The 19,575-nt window shown below is 46.6% G+C and overlaps 1 long non-coding RNA gene across 1 annotated transcript; it reads right to left on the bottom strand.

The window, feature by feature from the left end:
* Positions 1 to 7,710: 7,710 nt before the first annotated feature.
* LOC142929121 (uncharacterized) lies at positions 7,711 to 9,687 on the bottom strand. The gene is made up of 2 exons (XR_012945275.1): positions 9,538 to 9,687; positions 7,711 to 8,925 (listed from the first exon to the last, which is right to left on the bottom strand). It is a non-coding gene; the product is annotated as an uncharacterized LOC142929121 (long non-coding RNA).
* Positions 9,688 to 19,575: the final 9,888 nt, after the last annotated feature.

Here is a 19,575-nt window from a genome sequence, read left to right as displayed (position 1 = left end):
TTCTCAAAATATACCCCAGTTATCCAATTCGGGTTTGTCACTCTCTTCGTGGCATCATTTCCACTTGCGCCATTGCTCGCACTGCTCAACAACATCATCGAAGTGCGGGTCGACGCGTGGAAGCTCGTAACAAAGATGAGGAGGCCTGTGGTTTCGCGAGCAAGAGGAATTGGAGCCTGGGCCGACATTCTGAGTATCGTTGCCACCCTCTCTGTAATCACCAATGTAAGTCGCCAGATTGTCCGCTCGCTTTCTCGCTCAATATCCCATCTTATGAGTGACATAACATGACCAGACATGTTGTAAGATGTGGAATTACCTGCGCTAAAACAGTGATGAACCCATTTATATTGCTAATTGGACAGAGGTGGGGGAGATTTAAGAAAATGATCCATTGCTTCAACTGTTGTGTCAGGAGACTGAACTGACGACTGCCAGATTGCAAGTCCTTATATGGTAACCATTTCACTCTGGCAGCAACCCCCCAAATTGTATTTGTGAAAATTAATGTAATTGCCAAGGTAAGATGTTCAGAAGCCTTGGTCAAATCATTGCATGCTAAGTGACCGCTATCGCTGTGCCTCCGTATGCTAATTCCACAGTCATGCATCTTGGCGTTCACAACGGACATCATCCCACGCCTGGTGTATTATTATGGATACTCAGCAGAGTATGGCACAGGTTCGCCTACAATGCATGGGTACACGGAGGACAGCCTTTCAATTTTCAAGATCAGCGACTTCAAGGAGCAAAATCATCCCAACATCCTGCCAGCCTGGTTTGATCCGGCATTCCACACAACCTGCAGGTTTGTGCCATTCAGTGTCATGCCCAGCTATCGGGGGTGCCGTCCCTGCGAATGTGATGCACTGATCTCTGGGTGTGTTGTCCAGGTAGATGCGACATCCTTCTGGGTGTGGCGTCCTTCTGGCTCTGCCCCTTCCTGATTAGTCTGGTTCTCTTCCTCTTTTCACTCCGTGACTTTCCTTTAACGACCCACACTTCCCCTAGGCCCCACCTCTGTTTAGGCCCTGCCCCTTACCCTGGACACAGGGTTTGGCTTAGTTGGGTAGTAAGGGGTTGTGGTAGGGTTGGGGGAGGAGTGTGCGTGGTGGGCAGGGACAGTAAAGGGGGTGGGGGGGGGGGAATTGGAGGGGGGGAGCAGTGGGTACGGGTGGGATGGCTTCACAACCAAAGTCCCACTTAGAGAAATATAATAATAGATTGATATAAATTATAGCTCATTGTTACCCTGCTAAAGAGTAATGTTATTTATTTATCTATCGATCCACGACTGCTTAATTGAGTCTCAAGATCCCTTTTCAGGAAGACCGTGCATTGGGATTCCAGTTTAAGGTGGTTTTATGCATGTGGGATGCAATAAGAGGTCCTGGAGAACCCATGGTAATGAAATGAAGCTTAAAGGTCCACACAGACATGAAACCACTTGCTCTACAGCCATCTTCTGGTCTCCTCACAGCACAGTTAGTTAGGAAATTGATGCGATCTACCAACCCTTTTCTGTAACGTTTTTGAATTGCTGGCATACACAACTATAATCAATATAACCATATTGATCGATATTTAATATAACCTTACTTGACTATGACCAAATCACCACGAATACAGCTAATCTTAGATTCCGGAAGTCAAGCAGGCTTGAGCCTTGTTCGTGCTTAGATTGATGAACACCATGCACAATGCAGGTGCAGTAGGCGACTTTGGAGCTAGGTTGTCAGCAGTGGGTAGTTCAGAAAAAATAATAGTTGTGCTATATTGTTCTCCCATTATCTGTACTCCCTACCTTCACCAACCTGGTACGGACCAGCGTGAACCATGATCAATGGAGCCCCCACAAGCTGCACGTTGTGGGAAGGCCCTCTTTCAGAAGCGGATTTTTTAAAGGGCTGTGAACGCATATACCGTTTGTACACAACCACTTGTTCAATTTAGCGCCAACTCTACTTTCGAGGCACTTTGCTCAATATAGTCCATGCGTGCTTGTGGTTGTATGTGTGTAGGTATCCAGGTTATCGCTACCCGCCGGATCATCCCCAAGCCTACTCCGTCACCAAGCAGTACTGGCAAGTACTGACGGCAAAGCTGGCCTTCGTCATTGCCATGCAGGTACACATCAACATGCACACACACACATTCATAAACCCATTGAAAGATAAAGGTACAGCCCTCCAATTACTTGCTCATGTCACTGATGGCAAAAGGGCTCCTGCTATAGGGAGCTCAAGAGAGACCCTTAAGATGTATTTGAACTGCTCTTCCACACTGGTCAGACGTCTTGGGAAGAGCTGGGAGTTCCCGCACTGAACAGCACCAAACTCAGCCGACCAATTGACTGGATGTATTCCATTTACACTGCTAGGTGGATAGAGGCAGTGGAATGTAAAAAAAAACTTTCACCATTGTTTACACTGCCACGATCAAAGATCAATTCACACCCGCGACCTCTGGATTGCAAGTCTAGTGTGCAAAGCCTTACACTACTGCACCATCGTATAGACTCATCTGTGAGCAGTTGTTAAGGTCAGCAGAGCAAACCGTGATCATTGTCAATGGGTCATTACAGATAATGCCAGTAATGCTATTACACCTCACAATTGCACAGTATTTCTGAGATCACAAATAATAGTGGTAATACAATACGCTCTGTCATCATGCAGCAGACGATCCATGTTGTTTATGACATTTGTCACACGTAAGCATGTGTGCGTGTGGGAAGGGGAGCGGCTGCGTAGTTGTTCGTGAACTGCGCTACCAATCCTGTGTGACCGGAGTACTATTTCTGGCCACAGCCAACAACAGTGGAAAATATTAGAACCAGTGTTGAGCTTTCCTTAAGTTGATTCTGTCTTAAAATGAGTACTTGATGAAGTGTGTGAAAATCATCACTGGCGAGATAAAGGTGCACACCACCCCCGCAGGCACTGTGCCACCCTTCATAGATGCACTTGTCTCAGTCTGTGAAAGGCTACACAGGGAATCTTTGTAGTGGTGACATGGCCGAGTGTGTTTGCTGATTGTTGCGGTAATTTGCGGCTGCCCAGGTGAATACTGTGGGTGCATTAACTGCACATCATAAATGTTGCCTGCTGCATAGTGAACGTAAAAAACCCATTAAGTAATTCAAAAAGTGCCTCGGTATAATTTGCCAAATGTTCAAAAATTACTCAAATGACTTAATTTAATTGGGAAAAACGACGTAACAATATAATATCCCTAGGCTGCAGGTCCCCGGAATAGTTGACCTGAGATGTAAAGCACTTTAAGATGCTGCCATATTATATTTAGTAAGCACCCTTTACATGCAAATCCTGAAACTGAAAATCCTTTACCTGTGTGTGGACGTGTGCAGCACGTGGTGTTACTCACGAAGGCCTGCATTGCATACATCATCCCGGACACGCCATCCCATGTGCGCGCCTGCATGCGCCGCGAGCGCTTCGTCGTACAGACGATTCTGCAGCAGGCAGAGCTGGGCCGTCTCCGTAACACCCTCCTCACCGATGCCCCCAGCTCACCGCCATCGCCTCAATTCCACGTTGAGGATGAGCAGGCAGAGATGGGCCTGCTTCGCTGCTCGCTGCATAAGGAGTCTCCTGGCGTATTGCACCCACCCCAGCGGTGCCACATGGAGAATGAGCAGGCAGAGAAGACTGGTGACAACTCACTGCTGAAGGGATCCGAGGAGGAATCAAGCAACGAGGATTCGTCAACTGTCTTCTACAGCGTATAAATCTACTCTGACTTTTAAAGGAGGCTGCTATCCTAACTCTGTTTGCACGTGGACAAGGACATTGCAGTCGAGGACTATCTGTATATATATATTAATAAATACTTTATGATTTAACATGTCTCAATCATCTCATGTCTTTTCATACGAATCACGATGTGAATGAGGAAAACTAGAAATTATTGTTATTTTGTATATATTTTAAATTTTGGTTTAACATGTAGGCTTTCGCGCCCAATATCATCCATAGAGGTGTTTTTTGGATTAGATCGCATACATATATAAACGTGTCGTTAAAACCCGCCACCACTCGACACAGCCAACTAGTAAGGGTTGTCACGGAAACAGAACAAGCCAATTCGTCACTGGTACTTTGGAGAGCCAAGCCACAACATTTACAATCGGAGTACGACGTTTTGCCAGTAATTACAACTAGCTTCATCAGGCGACAGCCAGATTTGTGGCACTCTCGCGCAAAGTGGGGGGGGGGGAGATTACCGAGTCAACGTACATTATGCATGTGCATTATGAGAGCCCTTTGATCTTGTCCTTCCTGTCTATTGTGTATTAAAATAGCCGTACCAATGGTAATCCCTATTGAAGTATGCTGCCCTTTATAGGCATGCATTTAAATAATGTATTATTTGTTGGCACCCATGTTCAGCAGTAGCAGAACACACGTGCCAACAAGGACACTCAGTTGATTTTAATGTTGAAATTCTGTGCAAAACTAGCTACTACTGCCCAAGAATAATTCGAGAATCTATCGAAATTGGAAGAAAAATTTACAGTTCGGATAGCTACCGCCTTTCTGCTGTGTGGAAGCGACTCATCAAATAGTACATTAGATGAAACTCCGAGTACCCACTCAGGAGGTATAGTGGTAAAGCAGTGGAGGAAAAAAAAGCATTTTTTTTTATTTGCCCTTGTTGAATGATAGAGCCGTTACACACAGCAAGCGAGATTAAGAAAGCGCATCGGAAGAAATACCGGAGGAGAGAGAGAAGACAATTGCTTGCTGGAGAAGGAAAGGCATTCCTACCGAGGGAGACAAGTTGACAAAGATTTTGATAATGGGAACCGGTGGCGTGGCTCGATCTTCCCTATGTACGCAACATGCTACCGAAAGAAAACAGAAAATCCTATTCAAAGGCTAAAATAAGCTCCATTTTTTGTATAAGAGCCCGATAAACAATAACCCCATCCATAGACTGAGGAAGAGAGGGAAGAGCCTGAACAAAGGGGAGGAGATTACGACGGAGATGGGTTGGAGGTGGAGAGAAGGGGAGAGGGGAGGCCGTAAAGGCAGCTGCACATTCAAGGAAAGCGGTGTAGAAAGAGTTGAACGGGGACATGGAGACAGTAGAGACAAGGGTGGAGAAAGAGGAAGGGAGGATCTTTCAGTGCTCGCTACAGGAAACCCACAAAACTGAATTTCCTAAACTCGTGTCGCCTCGGTGACAGCAGCACCACCAACGTCACAGACTCACGCTCCCCAAATCGACAATACCATCTCCATTGCCGACCAGCCACGAGATGGCTGCTCTCAACACCTCGGTCGTGGTGTAAGCAGCAAAAGACTTCCGGCTGGTGAGCAACCGGCCATTGCGAGGGTTGGAAAGAAACTGAAGCACGGGGCGACTCCCACAACCTTCGGGTATTTCCAAACTGGATGACGTCTTGGGATGAAGCTAGAAGTAAGCCAAATCTGCACTCAATAAATGGGACAAATATTCCAGAGAAGCCTCCAGAAATGTCACAGGAGGCTCGGGTGTGAGAAACCAGACTCCATGTGGGGTCCTCCAGACCTTTGCCCTCCAGTTCATCAACATTTGTAAAAGCAGGACGTCTCAAAGGTACGTAGCATGGGTGAGGTAAGAGGTTGAGAACCACGTTCCGAGATTAGGCGCTTTGACAGGTTGGGGTCCGAGTTAACGTTTAATGGAGCTCACCCTACGACATTATGGATAGAAGGGTAGTGTGCCGGCACAATCCGGACACCCTGCTACACCGAAACACTCTGCTGCACCAAACTCCCTGGTACAGCTAAACACTGGCACGATTGCGCTCAAATACACACAAACTCTCGCTCGGCCAGTTGGTACACAGGTTGTCAGTTGTGGGGGACGCGGGCCCCCGGCTCCCCCCCCCCGGGGGAGGGCTGATCTCGGGAGGGCTGCGGGCTCCGGACTCCTCGTTCGAGTGAGAGCAGCCGCTACTCGACTCCTCGCTCGCGGTGAGAGGGCTGCCGCTCTCCGGCTCCTCTCCTCGCGCCGCAGCCCCTCGGGTCCGCGGGTCCTGTTTGTGGGGCATAGCTCGGGGCTGGCACGTGGCTGCCTGGAATCAATCCGTCGCTTCTCAGCCACTCAAACGCGATGTCTCCGCTCACACAACCCCGCGCACCACTCACACGAACTGAACGGGGGGTCAGGGGTCAGAGGACAATGACGTCCTTCGCACATGCGTTGCCGCCGATGCAGGGCAATGGAGATTGTTTAAAGGACTGCGGGGCGGGGATTTGGAGTCAGTTTTAGAGCGACACACCAATCGCACGCGCGGGACGGGGGGGTCGGGGGTTAGAGGGCAGGGACGTCACTCATACACGCATAGCCGATTGGGGGGCTGTATTGGAGATTATTTAAAGGGCTGTGGGGGCGGATATTCGGGATTGGTGTTAGCCCGCAGTCACGAAAGCTTTAAATCGAAATTTATGTTAAGTGTAATGTGTTGGTGTTAATAAATAGTGTTGCCTCCCAAGAAGTTGTGTGCGCCTATCTCAGCCCATTACATATAAGTGTAGACATGATTATGTAATTCTTGTGTTCATACAAGGGTAGTGACACAGCGCTGACTGCTGTCCAGCAGCGGCAACTGCAGTGGAAAGTTTGCACACACGCCGTTGAGCATATATACGGGTATGCCGGCCGGGCAGAGGAATTGGGGCAAGGGTCATGGAAGACCTCATAGGGAAGCCTCTGGAACCCTCTGGTCGGTTCGAGAAGGGAGGCGTGGATAGGGCAGAGCCAAGCCGCGCCGAGTAGAATATAGAATATAATATAAGCAGCGGAGAGCGAGAGCTCCGGGCTGCCGGTTCTGGGAGTGGACTCGTCTCATCGTCGCTGTCGTTGCCACCGCATTCGCCCAATCATTGCGTGGCCAGACAGTAGCTGGCCTTCTCGGTCGACGCCGTCGGTGCAACACGGACAGGGTCGTGTCTAGGCCGGGCTCTATGGCAACGTGGTCGAGTGAGGCCGGAGTTGGTGTGAACAAGATAATAAAGAGACGATGTCTCCTGCAACTACCTCGTCTTCGACAGTGTGTGCGACACACACCACACGTCGGAAGGAGAACACTTCACAAGTATAAATGCTGCCTGTGTCAGTCGAGTCACATTTGCTCTAATTTATTTTGGTGACCTAAGACAGGAGAAGCAAAATGCACTTCTTCAGGAAGTGATATTTTTTTCATAATGCAGAGGCTGTGCCTGATACACATCTTTCATGTGTTGTTTGGCAACCCTGGTGCCCAGTAAACGCCATATGGCCAGATCTTTGCATTGAATTCCAAGTATTAATTCCTCCATACTTGTGCACAGTTGAGTTTTTATTCCATTCCCTTCATGAACCATGTCTTTGAACTTTACATCATAGTAAGATAGTACATGCCGATGAATAATTAATAGATGCTTGAAAACATCTATCCCCAACCATCTGCCTGTGTTTGGCCTAAAACCCAATCACCCAGAATGCCCAAATTCACCTTACATACTCTAGGAATGTAAGCAGGTTAATGCTTGGATATCCATCACAATCATCACCCCCAAATGTGAAGACATGTCACGAGACTCGCTGACTTTTCTTAAAATACTTGAGAAATACAAATCATAGCTGAATATTTTCAATTCCATGTGTATAAGCCTTTGTCTCAGATTTATTGTAAAATAAATATACATGTACAATATAAACATTCAAATATCAGAAAATATTTAATGTATGTTGAATTTCTTTCACACTGTACATAACCAATCATGCTAAACAAGACATGATAAAAACAATCCAAGTCATGGGTTGCATACAATATGCAACTTTGGTTTATTGATTACAAGTTACATAAAAGGTTCTGAAATTTTACAATACAGGTATAGTGCAATCTAAATAAGCAAATGTACTTTTACAGTGATTTCCCAAATGTTTATAACTACACAAATACTAGCATGTATGTTCCCAATAAAGTAGTCACCTTCCAAAATGGCTAAAACCAAAATAAGTTTAGTTGTGCTCACAATATTTTTCACATATCCGTTCTCTTTCAAGTGACATTTGAGTCTGCATGGATTTGCTGTGCAAAATACTGCTGCAACCATTCACTAACTCCAACCCTGAACGAACTTCATCACATTTTTCCAATACTTTGTTGTGGCACTGCCATTAACAGGGCAATTACTGTGCCCCATGGGCCCTACAAGTAATTGCGATTCACACCACAGCACCTGAAGTACCATTGATGTTTAACAACCATGAATTAGCAGGACCAAGCGAACGTATCCTTCTGAGTACAAACCTCGACCACCGCCTTAAAATGCAGCCATCCTTGTTCTCCTTGATGGTGTCAACCAGCTCTTTCAGACGCGACAGGTGGTACACGGCCCTGAGAAGAGACACGATTGAGAGAAAATGACTTGGTTAACTTATTATCATGGTGGAAGCCAGAAAAATCTCACCAAGTCTCAGGCGGGTTTGGCAGTGATATTTTGCAAATTTCATCAGCGAGTGGTATGTGAGAGGAAATCGGAGAACCCGGTGAAAACAGAGGGAGTAAAATGCAAAACTCCGGATATAGATTCAAGATTCCATTGCTGTATTACTAACTCCTGGTTACCTAGCAGCCAAAATCTATAATATATGCTATTACCAAATAGTCTCCCATCCAAGTAATAACCAGGCTTACCTGCTTAGCTTATAACATTCATAATCTGACATCATACTTAGAGGCGGTGCAGCCTCTATGCTGTGCGTGAGTGTGAATATAAAGATAAATTCACAATGGCGTGGAGGGGTTTTCCCAGGGACGATCAGCCCCTAGGAAGACGTCCGTGTTGAAGCTGCCCGGGGAGGGGGCCTCCAAGCCGAGGGATTCCAACTCCATGCGCGCCCTGCTCAGCAGCTCCTCCAATGAGGCTGTGCATCAAGAATCACGCATCGCACGTCACAACCACAAGGGTGGCCGCTCAGTCGTCTCTGTGAGAAAAGACTGAATATGTACCTGAAAACATATGAAATGTCATCTGCTATATACAGACTATATATATATATACACACACACACACCTAGGGATCTAAGGTCCTCTGACACGGGCTCCTCGTTGGCTACATTCGTAAGGCCGGAGATGTCCAAATCTTTGAGCCACTCTGGGTACTTTGGTCTGCTTTGCGGGCTCTGAGCGGCACCTGCTCTCTTTGTGCTGGTATCCGTCTCGTGGCTGCTGGTCTGGGAGTCCACATCGCAGTCACGCAGCCAGGCCGGGTACCTGAGCTCAGGAATGCTCGTGATCCCCGACACATCCAGCTCATCCTTTTGGCTTGTCAACCACCTGGGATAGGTACTTGTCGCACAGCCGCCGTTCGGCAAGTGCTCACGCCTAGTTGCTTCACTGCTCCGTAAGTACAACAAAACATTCTTCTGGTTAGAAAAGAAATAATTTTTGGGCTTTGCCGACTCATTTAATGGCATCAGGGCCTTGTTGCTTCTCGCTGTTGAGCTCAACCGTTCAGTTGGCTTATTGCCCCTCACCAATGATGCGCCGAGGCTGTGCGCGGTGACCCCGAGAGATGACCGCTTGCCTCTGTGCGACACTGCGAGGTCTCGGTGGGCGCCAGGCGAGCGGAACAAGGACTTGGAGGAACCGTCAACTGGCGCCTCTAGGAGCTGGTCCGTGGTTAGACTGACCGTCGGGCTATAAGCCATGACCGCTGCAGCGCAGCAGTGAGGCTGCACGTGCCCGAGATGAGGTCCTCCACAGGCAGCATGCCACCTGCAATGTAAGACCCACAGACATTTTACTGGTACACAATGAATTTGCTCTCCCCTAGATTCCTTGACCCCTGAACGGCAATCCTGCAATGTTGCCTTACTTTGCACCATCAGTAACTAATGATGTTATCCATTTGTGGAGTTTGTGAGAATATGGGATAAATCAGTGCATGAGCTGTTATTGTTTAAACTTCAGATGTGTCCAGTCTAGGATCTGCAAATTTTGACACAAAGGTTGGAGGATCACTTAGATTTCACAAACTTTACAAACGCGATAATCAGTGAAGTTGCTGGAAGATGACAGGAGAAAGAAATGCATGCACCGACCTATCTGTTCAGACCTATGCTATCCTCTCATATGCGTGTGCTTACTGTGGATAGTTTTCTCTGACATAAAATCAACTCATTAATGGAATTTGCCAAGCATCCCAGTGTGGGACTCTCACGAAAATGTATCTTTAGACCTTATTAAGGGTTTTTTTCTAGGGGAATTACATTACATTCATGATAGTATAATTGACAAGCACCCAGTACAAGCAAATAAATGGGGTTCTCCTCTCCAATTATCCCCCCTCCAGTCAACTAGCTTCGATACCTTATGAGACCTCCTTTGCCAGTAACAAGATATAGTAATAGGTTTTTACCCTTTTATCTCGCACAAAAACTGACACCTTTATACAAGGGATCATGTTTGCGATAACCACAACGCAAGTAGTCAAAATGCAAACAAGAAGACGCTAAGAATAAGAAGACGCCTTTTTGCGTCTTCTGGTCCAACACCAGTGGAGACTGGGATCTCAGAAAAGCCATCTCGGGTGTGGACCAATCAAATTCAAGGGCAGTGCATATTATCAGAGTTGTCTTTTTTGTTTGCATTTTGACTACTTGTGTTGTGGTTATTGCAAACATGATCCCTTGTATAAAGGTGTCAGTTTTTGTGCCAGATAAAAGGGTAAAAACCTATTACTATAGCTTCAATACCATTGCACCGCGTGCACACTCGATAGCCACTCGAGTGCAAGCACCACGGAGCGATTCCTCGCGTGGCGAGAAGCGCAACCCACCCTCATCCACACTGTGCATCCTCCTCTCCTCCGCGCGTCTCCGCTCCGCCATGCTGCGCGGCGCTGTGCTCTGCACGTATCCTGGGTGGCGGTGACGCACAGATTCCGCTCTGCTCAAAGTCCTCGATGTAGGCGTCCAGCGCACCGCTCGCCTACGAGCAGCACTGCTCTCCGCACACCACAGGGCTGCGCTAGCCCCCGCTTCCGGTCCGGAGCAGCGTGCTGCCCAGGCTGCCGCGAGGGCTTGTGTCCGTCACCGTGCTGTCGCCCGAAGGGCTGTTTGTCTCACCACCGTTGCAGTACATTTTGTACGATTTGGGATGCCTCGACTGGATGGGGCCAGGGAGAGGAATGGCTGTGGCTACAAGGTCACCACTGGTCCTGGTATGGGGGGCACCATGAGGAGCTGCTGTGTGCGGAAAGTGGGTCCGCTGTCGCAACGCGATCGCATGGGCCAGTGTCGACCACTTCGCGTTAGGTCTCTTAAGCTACTGTGGCTGTTGTCCTTTTTTCAACAAAAATTCCAGCCTTTCCCATGGTTTCCTTCATCACACCTGCAAGCTCTATGTACAATTGAAGTGTCATAAATGCACTACCTGCCTACTACTACATTATGAATGATATACATTTAAGAATTAGCTGGAGACAACTCCATGTTTAAATCACACTGTATTCAAAAGAGAAGGCTTAACATTTAACATTGGTTAACGTTTGGCATGCACACCTGCATATAAAAAAATTACCGTACTACTAATACAATGAATGCTAAATATTAAGTGGTATTACAGTAGTATGACTACTTATATTTATATATTATCGCACCTCCGAAGAGCACGGTTGGCTTTGTACGATGCGAAAGAGGTTCAACACACATACAGAATACAATACTTTCCGAGCACATTATGCGTACCGAACCTCCAAGTTCCTTACCCTACCCTGAATAAGAATGTGTGCGGAGTACAGCTCCTTTTTAAATCCATTGCTGGCTGACAGCTGTCCCATGCTATGCAGCTCCCAGGGGGAGGGGTTATTTACCATACTTCACCACGCTGGTCAGTGTGAGTTTGGTGATGGCAGGGGGCTATAGAAGTGCATTACAACCATGTACTGAATATTGCTGCACTGATGGCAGGGGGCTATAGAAGTGCATTACAACCACGTACTGAACATAGCTGCATTGGTGGCAGGGGGCTATAGAAGTTCATTACAACCACGTACTGAATATTGCTGCATGGATGGCAGGGGGCTATAGAAGTACATTACAACCACGTACTGAATATTGCTGCACTGGTGGCAGGGGGCTATAGAAGTTCATTACAACCACGTACTGAATATTGCTGAACTGGTGGCAGGGGGCTATAGAAGTGCATTACAACCACGTACTGAATATTGCTGCACTGATGGCAGGGGGCTATAGAAGTACATTACAACCACGTACTGAAAATTGCTGCACTTGTGGCAGGGGGCTATAGAAGTACATTACAACCACGTACTGAATATTGCTGCACTGGTGGCAGGGGGCTATAGAAGTACATTACAACCACGTACTGAATATTGCTGCACTGATGGCAGGGGGCTATAGAAGTGCATTACAACCACGTACTGAATATTGCTGCACTGGTGGCAGGGGGCTATAGAAGTACATTACAACCACGTACTGAATATTGCTGCACTGGTGGCAGGGGGCTATAGAAGTGCATTACAACCACGTACTGAATATTGCTGCACTGATGCTCGCCACGTGAGAGCCACACAGCAGGACAATGCTATACTGTACAATATTGAAATGATTCTCCTACAAATACTAAACATTATTGTCTTAACAATCAATACTACTTTTAACATGAACAATAACTAATAAATGCACGCGTAGTAATCGCCGTGCTAACCCTTAGCGTGCAATGTGAGCAGAACTTGTGTTGTAAGTCGTACCCAGTCCATTACCGTGCCACACACTCCCATTAACAAACCAACGACATTTACTGAATGTCCTCCTCCTTTACACGGCACAACCAAACAACACTTTGCACACCGAAGTGTCCAAGCCGCGTGCTGAGTGAAGCAAACCCCATTCAATTCTAGATTCAAAGCTTTCGTGACTGCTAGGATCCACTCTTTGGTTCTATTGGGTAAAGTCACGTAGGTGAAAATTGTTATTTTATTTTCACCTACGTGACTTTACCCAATAGAACCAAAGAGTATAAACCCCATTCACTCTGCGCTCAGCGTTCAACAAAGTTGAACCTGGCTCGCCCTCACGCCTGCCCATCTCTCTCCGTCTCTCACCGGAGATTATTCCATTGATCGTCTTCGCCTTGCCGTCCAGAGATCCGTGTGGATTATCCGTGAGGGTAGTTAAAGGTCGCGGTTATTCGGAGAAGTTTTTTTTTATTAATTTTCCCGCCACAACCGCCGCGTCGCCAACGGCCGCTGAAGGCGATGTCCGAGACGCGCGGCCTGCGCATGCGCACTGAGGGTTGAGAGAAACCTGCGGGGAGGGGCAGCGGGGGGCGGGGAAGCCGCCGCCGTTGGCCACACCCACATTCTGGCCACGCCTATATTGAACCGACGTCACGGTGACATCATTCTGGGTCGGACTTTATCGTGGGCTGGCTGTGCACGCGAGGAGCTCCTGACTTCTGACTCTGAATTCGAGAAAAAATCAAAGATTCACGATGTCTACCTTCGTCGAGATAGGTAAAGTTTAACGTTAGTGTTAGAGATGTGTGTTTGTGTTAAATGTTGAGCCTGTGGACAAAACTGCTGGGGATGTGCCAGATGTCTCCATCTAACGTTAAGGAGGTTGGAGCCTGGATAGTGCATACCAGGTGTTACAGGCTACACGATGGGAAGCAGAAGGCATTCTAGTAAAATAGGTTTTTGTTTGTACGTTAATGCTCCTACTTTTCCTTTACCAACCCATACTCACCGGCATGGTGAAGTATGTGCAAATAACCAACACGATTCGTGCGATCGTCAAGAGGCTCTCCAGCAGGGGATTGGCAAAAGGCCGTACAGGAGCAGTTTTGTGAAAAATCATTGATTCTTTCATAATGTACATCTATGATTTATTATTATTGTTCATGTGGGTAACCTCGGCGAGGGGAGAAGCAAGGTCGGGAAGAGCGGGGGATGGGGCCGCTTTTGACCACGCCCATATTTAGGTGACGTCACGCCCTTTTGCTGTGACGTCACTATAGCAGGGAGTTATCCTTGGCTGGCTGTGCATGAGGAGCTCCCGAGTTATAACTCACAAGATCTGAGATTAGACCAAAGATTCATGATGTCCACATTTGTTGAGATAGGTAAAGTGTAATGTTCGTGCTATGACGGGGCTTTGGGCCAGTTTTAAATATTGAGATCTCGTCAGTGTTTTAATCGAACGCTCAGCAGGGTTTGAGCCAGGATAGTGCATAACAGGTCTAAAAGTGTGGTGTCGGGCTACATGGTGGGCAGCAAAGGGCAGTCCATCAAAATTGGTTGTACTATACATACTATACGTCTACACCAACCCACATTAACCAGAGTGGTGAAATGTGGATTTGAAGCTTTCGTGACTGCAAGGATCCATACTCTTTGGTCCCTTCACCTGATGAAGGCCACTTGTTTTGTGGCCGAAACGTCGTGATTGTTGTGCATTTTATTTATTTATTTTTCCCTACGTGACTTTACCGAATAGAACCAAAGAGTACATATGTTATCTCCCGCGCAATATGGTATCTCCCTCGCAAGATGTTATCTCCCGCGCAAGATGTTATCTCCCTGACAAGATATTATCTCCCTCACAAGATGTTATCTCCCTGACACGATGTTATCTCCATGACAAGATATTATCTCCCTCGCAAGATGTTATCTCCCTCGCCTCGTATGCAGGAAGTCCGTGAGTTCGATCCAAATTGTGACGCCTGTAATATTTGGAGTTTGCGTGTCTCTCTCTCTGTCTTCTCGTGGCCGCGTGGATTATTCCCTGGGTCCTCCGGTTGTTCCTTTAACATTTAGAATCAACGTGCTTTCAGAGTTATTTGGCTGCTATAAATTTCCACGTGATGCGAATTATTTTCCACCTCGCTACCAAGCCGCGCCAGGGCAGTGCCGAGCCAGCCCCGTGTGGCTCTCAAGGCACCAAGTTATGTTTCTACTGCGGAACCCGAGCCGTGCCACGGACGTCACGTGTGACGAGCGCGTCGAGACGCATGTGGGTGGTGTAGTGCAGTAATTTTCTTTTTTTTTACTCGGGGGTACGCGGACCCCTGGGGGCTATGTGGCAATGCCCCAGGGTGTACGTGAGATAATGTATAAATATGTGAAATCATATCGGACATGAGTCATTGGTGAATAGTCATGTATGAATCGGACAATGTAAAGTAACTACGATACAATTTGTATCCACGTGGTAACCTGGAACGATATGAAAGCACTTTCTAAACTCACTGATCGTACACAATGCGGGTTTACAAGAGCAGCCAGGGAACTAATGACGTCTCGCGTGCAGAGCGTCCGTTTAATTTGTTTTTATTCGCTTGCAGTTACTAGCAGCTGGTTAGGATATACCTCTCACAAAGTGGACAATTGGTTAAAATATTGACGTTCATTATTCACACGTTGATTTCTCAGAACCACGTTGGGTCAAGGGGGGAGTGGGGGGGGCTACTCGGTTTAAACTAAATTCAACAACGAGGGGGGGCACCGGTAGCCAACAACGGTTGAGAACCACTGGTGTGGTGTGCGCTGGTGTCCTTACCGTGCACTCACCGAATGTCACGCACAATGTACGCGTCATTATCCCCGCCCCTGGCCCTGCTTGGCCCCAAGCCATATTCAGACACCGCGTGAGGTTAGCGTATCCCGGTTTTTGGTTCTAGCGCAACATGGAAAACGGCCAGTGGAGAACCAGGCAATAGAAATGTGGGAGGCACTGTTGGCACGTCCATATAAAACTGCACATGTTATCCCGTGGATACAAAATGCAGGTTAAGAGGAAGAATCGAGGCACGGTGATAAAAAAAACGTGATAACCCAGCAGGGTTTGAGCCAGGATAGTGCATAACAGGTATAAAAGTGTGGTGTCGGGCTACATGGTGGGCAGCAAAGGGCAGTCCATCAAAATTGGTTGTACTATACATACTATACGTCTTCACCAACCCACATTAACCAGAGTGGTGAAATGTGGATTTGAAGCTGTCGTGACTGCAAGGATCCATACTCTTTGGTTCTATTGGGTAAAGTCACGTAGGTAAAAAATAAACCAACAAAAATCACGACGTTTTGGCCACAACACAAGTGGCCTTCTTCAGGTGAAGGAACAGAACTGTCGGGACGACAGCACTTCAATTGAAATGTGGTCAAGTAACCACCATGATCTGTGTGGTCACGGGGAAGCTCTCGCAGAAGCTGACAAGCTTCCATCTTGGCAGTAATCATGTTGCCTCTTTTTTACTCTCAGCGTCTCTGCAGCGCTTGCCGCGCTCGCACTCCTCGCCCCATTCACCCCCACCCTCCCCCTCTCTGACTTATTTAACTGCCCTAACCCTGGTTTCTCTCCCACTTCAGTAAAACAGTTTCCTTGCTGTGGTTGTCACACCTGATGATGAGTGCTTGTGTTGCATTCGAAACGTCGTGATTTATTTCTATTTTTTTTTCACCTACGTGACTTTACCGAAAGAACCAAAGAGTATAGCTGACAAGCTGTCAGGGCAAAAATGACTTTGCATATTCCAACTAATATTTTTTGCCCTGGTTTGTGTCTGACCATGCTGGGCACGGCTTTGTTAAAGTGTACGATATTCAATGGGGTAAAAGTCCCCTAATGGTAACACAACTTTATACCACAGGTGTACTCACACTGGAGCAGCGTCGACATTTATGAGAAAGCGTTACACATGAGTACCATGTGCGGTTCTTTACCGACATTCCCATCCCTGCACCTGCCTCCCCTGTCCCTAATGCAATGAACCCTCTACCCCCACATTACCTATGCAGAGCTCGTGGAGAGAATGAATGAGGAGGAGGGAGCGGAGGGGCATGAGGCTCAGCCTTCAACGGTGCCGCAAGACTTTTCGACGTCATCATTTCAATCTACCCTGGCCCAGGTACGATGCGGCACAACGTGGATTTGCACTGCCTATAAATTAGCTTGGCTAATGTCAAAGATGGGAGATTCCTGGTATTTACAGATTTAGTTGTTGTTTGCATTCGCCAACTAATGGGCCCCAAAGTGTAGACATGGCTGCTCCTCATTTATAGATTTGCAGCCTTTGCAGCAGTGCGTTTTGGTGACTATACTGTGCTGATGAGTCCGAATGAGGATTACACCGGTCCACAGTTGCATATCACTGCATAACTGCTGCTGTTAGTCTGTCACATTTGCTCAACTTTATTTTGATGGTGGTTTAAGATAGCATTACCACAATGCACTTTAGAAAATACTGATGTTTTTTGTATAATGCACAGGGGCTAGATGCTTTGTGTACACATTTCTCCAGGTCTCTGGTTTCCTCCCATAGCTAAATGACACAGTGTAACTGGTATTGGCCAAACGTACCAATGCTGAAAAAATACATGCAAATTATTCAATTGGAATTAAACTAAGCAACTTCGTTCTCGACTGCAAAAAAACAGAACTTGGTAGGACCCTCCTTGAAAATAAAAATGTAAACTCATTGAGGTTTTCCTGGGTAAACAAGTACATCATCATAGCAATAAACAACTTGCATACAAATAGCAGATTAACTTATGTCCTGATACATGTATCATGAGCTTATGAATAAATATACATTTCATGCATAAGCTATTACATCTCTCATATTCGTGTGTGTGCTTGCCTTTGCGTGTAGGACACTGTCTACTTTTGCGATGGAGTCCGTCGGATCGATTTCATCCTCGCGTTCGATGATGAGGTCCATTCTCAGGACGCCATCAACAATCAGGTGAGAACGAGGAACCTACAAATAATGCTCCACCTTCCTGCACCCAGCATTATCACCCCTCCCCACGTGCAACACCACACGCCTCTAAACCTAGGTTTGACGCAGTGGTGCCAGCTCAGCTCTCTGACTGCTGAATCACCCTGCCACCTCCATACGAGTCTTTAAATCCACAGTATACATCCTTTATCAAACTGTATCGTCAACTGCAGACCACGCTAGTCAATGAACGCTAGACTCCCATCACTCAACTCGCACATCCATACCCTGAACCATACGCCTCACTGCTTTGGCGAACAACAATCAATTATCGTTACGTATCACACTCCATCCACAACTCCTCAATAAATACACCACTTTCATATTGCACACACCGACACCCAGACACAACTTACAGGATATATGTAATATCCACATTCTAACTGCCAAATGGAAAACTATTACAACAGTGCTGAAGTACCCAGTATGCATTCTCTGCAATATTGATGTTTTTGTTTATTTTGTTGCTATTGTACCCACGCACAATGGATCTATCTCCCTTGTAAAATAGCAAAGCAACTAGCTAAGTGAGACCATCCTTGTAACAAATAAGGTGAACTCAAACAGTTGATTGACAAAGAGCTGTGCAAATTTTTATTTTATTAAGGTCTGCTGAAGTGACACCGACTGAAGCAGTTCAGTGATGCTACTTTGCAGAGCCGTTCTCTGATTGATTCCCATGTGAGGCTCTACTCACTGTAAGAGTTCAAGAAGTTTCCTCACCTCTTGACTTGACTCCCACAGTGACACAACTGAGAACAATGTATAACACAGATGGTCAATTTTGTTTGACAGAAGAAGAGGACCGAATATCAGGCAAGCCTGATGAAGATGGGGCTAGATCTCGAGATTGAACCCAAGGAGGTAAGTTTCCTGCGTGTCTCTCTGCTATAGATGACAGACACTGTATACAAATAAAAAGGTGTTAGACTGTGATTGCTTCATAATATCACTGCTGGCATACATTCCTTGATTAGGAGCGCTAAAGATCCCCGCTGGAGGGTATATGGCCTACTCTTCTATGCTTGCCAGACGTCTTGAAAGAGATAGCGAATACCCATACTTTACCCCACCATGCACAATCTTAAGATGGATTAATTGTGGCTTACCCATTTATACTGGAGGGTATAACAGTCTCCACCTTAATGTGGCATGCCAGCTATTTATACTGTAGTAATAAGTGTTCGATAACTGCACGTACATTATGCAATTTGCTTTTGGGTTGTGCCACACGTTGATCGGCACGAGGTGCTAACAACACGTGACACAAGCACGAAAATCCACGCGGCCGTGGACACTCTTCCAAATGAGACCATCCTGTTCCCTTGAACTCTCACCTGGTCAAACAAAGTCTAATAAATACAACTAAATGCACTCATCTAGAGTCTGACGATGAACTTCGTGCCATCCACTAGGAGTCGGTGAGCGGACGCACCACCTTTGTGAAAGTACACGCGCCATGGAACCCACTCACCACCTATGCCGAGATTCTACACATCCAGGCAAGATTCTGATGGTCATTGTAATGATGATCAAGATGATGCCGATGATTGTGATGATGATTGTGGTGATGATTGTGATTATGATGGTGATAATGAATGTGATGACAATAATGTTTGTGAAGATTCATCATGGTTGTGATGATAATTGCGATGATCATGCATGTGATACAGAGTATGATGTTGAGGGTGATGATTGTGATGATTATAATTTATGACGTTCAACGATAATAATCGTAGCACTGACATTACGAGATATCGAGAGACGTAAAT

Source organism: Petromyzon marinus, chromosome 25, assembly GCF_048934315.1.
Source record: "Petromyzon marinus isolate PM22_M1 ecotype Great Lakes invasive population chromosome 25, UKy_Petmar_22M1.pri1.0, whole genome shotgun sequence".
NCBI lineage: Eukaryota > Metazoa > Chordata > Hyperoartia > Petromyzontiformes > Petromyzontidae > Petromyzon > Petromyzon marinus.
This window is presented reverse-complemented; position numbering and strand designations above follow the sequence as displayed.